A 3,840-nucleotide genomic window follows, 5' to 3' on the forward strand; every position below is an offset into this window, starting at 1 on the left:
TCAGAGCCCCGGCATGAGCAGGTTCGACCTCTCTGCTACTTACCTGGTGAGAGCAGACCGTGAAGGGGAGACAGAGGCCCATGGGGCCAGGACACTTCCCACCCTTGCCAGAGATCATTCCCCAGCCACTGGGCAGCCCAACAGCCTCCAGAGGCCAGTGAGGGCTACGTCTCTGGGCCCTGAGAAAGAGCAAAGATCTGTTTGCTCCTGCCCAGAGGTTTTGCCTCCAGTCCAGGCCCAGAACGTGGCACCTGTAGGTTCTTTTTGTTCCAACACTTTCCAAGGATGGAGAGGGGAAGCTGGTGAGGGATGTTTTCTTCACGGCCTCCTCCCTCTCAGAGGCTTAGTAAGCTCTTCCCCTTGCTCTAGTGGGCTTGAACTCAAGCCCCATTGTGGATATAGAGATTACTTAAATACGTAAACTTTAAAAAAATAAAAGAGGGGCATCTGGGTGGCTCAGTCAGTTGAGCATCTACCTTCGGCTTGGGTCATGATCCCGGGGTCCTGGAATTGACCTCCACGTCTGGCTCCCTGCTCAGCGGGGAGTTTGCTCCTCCCTCTGCCCCTCCCCCTGCTAGTGCCCTCTCTCGTCTCTCTCTCTTTCTCAGGTAAATAAATAAAATCTTTAAAAAAAAAAAAGAATTTGTGGGAAAACAGCAACAGATTAGGCTTCTCTTTTCTTTTTTACAAGACTTTATTCATTCATTTGACACAGAGAGAGGGAGAGCACAAGTAGGCAGAGTGCCAGGCAGAGGGAGAGGGAGAAGCAGACTCCCCGCTGAGCAGGGAGCCCCATGTGGGGCTCGATCCCAGGACCCTGAGATCATGACCTGAGCCGAAGGCAGACTTAACGACTGCGCCAGCCAGGCGCCCCTTGGCTCCCCTCTTCATCTGCTTCCCATTCAGCCCCTCACTATGTACCTTTGTGCACCAAATACTCTGCACCTACATTGTGTCTGGCCCACAATGGCTTATTTTCTTCCCCGCCTCTCAATTTTTTCTAGTCTATTTGTGATCTTTAATAAGCAATACCCTTTCATCTGCCTTTGTGTTGGCAGACTTCCATTTTTGCCTCATGGAAACTCCGTATTATAAAGTCCCTCCACTATAGTAAAATATGCGTAATGCCTAGGCAATCACATCCCACCGCACAGAACCTCACAGCATGCCAGGCATAAATCCAAGGTGGAAGATGTTTGTTTGTATGTTTTCATAATCCACTTTAGGCTTTAATTACAATGAGACAATAAAAGAGAGATATGAATACATTGATCTTGTGGCTGGCATCTTTGTTATTCGCTTCATGTTGACAACTCCCATTGAAATTCAAGCATTTCTCCTCCTTAGCCCTGTTCCTCAGTCTACAGAGAGCATTCAAAACAAATTATCTGCAGCCTTATGAATATCCAGCTCATTCAGTCCTGCTTCCTTCTCCCGAGACACACAATAAAATAAAACTTCAGGATATTTATGTGCTCAGAGGCAAATTTATAAATTACTCAAAGGTGAACAACTTTTTGCAAGCAGCTGCTACTCATGAGTAAACATGAAATCAAATCTCAGGACATTTTTACATTTCACACAAATAAACCTTCTAACTGTTACTTACATAAAGCCAGACAAAATGGTTAAGGGGCTTCCAGAACAGAGCTGAATTGTCCAAAAGAAGCTTTTACTGATGAAATACACACATTTGGAACCAGAGAGACTGTTTGTCTGATCTCTTCAACCTGTTTCCAACGACCACTCCAGCATCTGACTTGATTAAAACTGAAAAGGGGAGCAGCATATACAAAAGCATGGTGGCCTAGCAAACCTTCCATCCGTGGAAACGAAGGTAATTCATCCCCCCTTGAGGGCAGAGGAATAATGTGTCAAAGATGGTGGAGCCACCATCAGAGGCCTTCGGTGAAGAAGTTTGTTCTCTCCCAGAGACCGTCTCAATGGGCTGAATAGTGGCCCCCCAAAAAGATATGCTCACATCCTAACCCCAGGAATCAGGTGAATGCTATCTGATTTAAAGAGAGAGTCTTTGCTAATATAATTGATTTAAATACCTTGAGATGAGAACATGTTGTGCTATCCAGGTGGGGCCTACGTCCAATGACTAGTGTCATTAAGAGCAACCAAAGAGGACAAGGCCATGGAAAATGGAAGCAGAGATTGGAACGACGGGACAAAGCCAAGGAAGCCAGCAATCATCTGAAGGTGGAAGAAGCAAGGAAGGGCGTCTCCCCCAGAACCCCCAGAGGGGGTGTGGCCCTGCCCACACCTTGATTTCAGTGTCCTGGCCTCCAGCAGGGTGAGAGAATAAATTTCTGTTGTTGTAAGCCACCCAGTTGGTGGTCCTTTGTGACCTCTGCCTAGGAAACAGACACACCTGTCCACGCTCTGGGCTCTGCGGAGCTCTGCCCTTCAGACTTAGCTCAGGGGTTGTGCTTTCTGTGAAAGCCCCCCCCCCCCTCCCCCCCCCAGTCCAAGCCAGGTTCTCCGTTTGCCCACAGGGGCTGTCACCCTCCCCCTGTCATTTCTCCTGCTCTTGTTTCACTGTCTGGTGACACCCAGCCATCCCTGGACTCCTCCTCAGCGCAACACCTAGACTCCTCAGGGCCTGTCTGCAAGGATTCCCAGACCGCTTTCCAGAAGTGTGAGTAAACTCTTGGGATGCAGCTTCACATGGATTTTGAAGTGAGGGCAAAAACAGACTTAGCTTTGTTACCTGAAACAGTCCCTAGAGCAAGTCTGGGCTGTACTTTCTTCTCCGTCAGTGGCATGTCCCCTCACCTTCCATTTTTGCCGTCAGAAAAGGGCTTCCTGGCTTCTCTTCACTGTGTTGAAACAACTCATGACAGCCGCACAGCTGCCTTCCTGGGAGAAAGGCCAGAACTAATTGACTCACAACATCTCTAATAAGAGGTTAAATACATATTCTGAGGCACAATTAACACAAAGAGAATGGAATTTTATGAACTCTAGGAAATGGTACATTCGCTTCCAAAACCCCTTTCTACTTGCACTGCGTCTGGAGTTTGCCTCCCTGTCCTTCCCCATCCCCAGGCTTATTGTCCCTGAGTTCTAGGGTCTTCCTCTCAGAGTCCCCATCCCACCTGCCAACTTCAAATTCTCTCCCTCTGTAGTGCAGAAGTTTTGGTTCCGAGTTGGAGCTTATTCTAAAGTGCAAGTTCAGCAAAACCAGAAACCCATCCTCTCTGGGGAGTCACTCACCTGAACATCCCGGACGATAACTGCCTCTCATCCGAAGGAGCCGTCCACATATGGGATTCAAACATCCACAGCGCCTTCCTTGGTGAGTCAGGAGAAAGACATTTTCTCCATCTCCTGAAGCATGTGTAACTTTTATAATCAGAAAAAAAAAAAACCCATGGGGCGCCTGGGTGGCTCAGCCGTGAAGCGTCTGCCTTCAGCTCCGGTCATGATCCCGGGGTCCTGGGATCGAGCCCCGCATCAGGCTTCCTGCTTGGCAGGAAGCCCGCTTCTCCCTCTCACACTCCCCTTGCTTGTGTTCCCTCTCTTGCCATCTCTCTCTGTCAATTAAATAAATAAAATCTTAAAAAAAAAAAGAAAAAAACCCAAAAAAGAAAAAAGAAAAAAATTAGATAACGTGTGTGAAAGTATGAATATTTTACCCAGACAGAAATGAGTGTGATTAAGACGTGACCTCCTGTTGATAGAGTTAAGGCATCAGAACAATCTTTTAGGGAGTTTGTCAGAATCTATTAGTGTTTGAATATGCTTTCTCTTAGACCTGGAAATCCTCCTCCTAAGACTCAACGCCACAGAAAAATCTCTGAGAAGTGGACTTGGGTAAATGTCCAAGAT

This window comes from Ursus arctos, unplaced genomic scaffold (assembly GCF_023065955.2).
Source record: "Ursus arctos isolate Adak ecotype North America unplaced genomic scaffold, UrsArc2.0 scaffold_10, whole genome shotgun sequence".
NCBI classification, from domain to species: Eukaryota; Metazoa; Chordata; class Mammalia; order Carnivora; family Ursidae; genus Ursus; species Ursus arctos.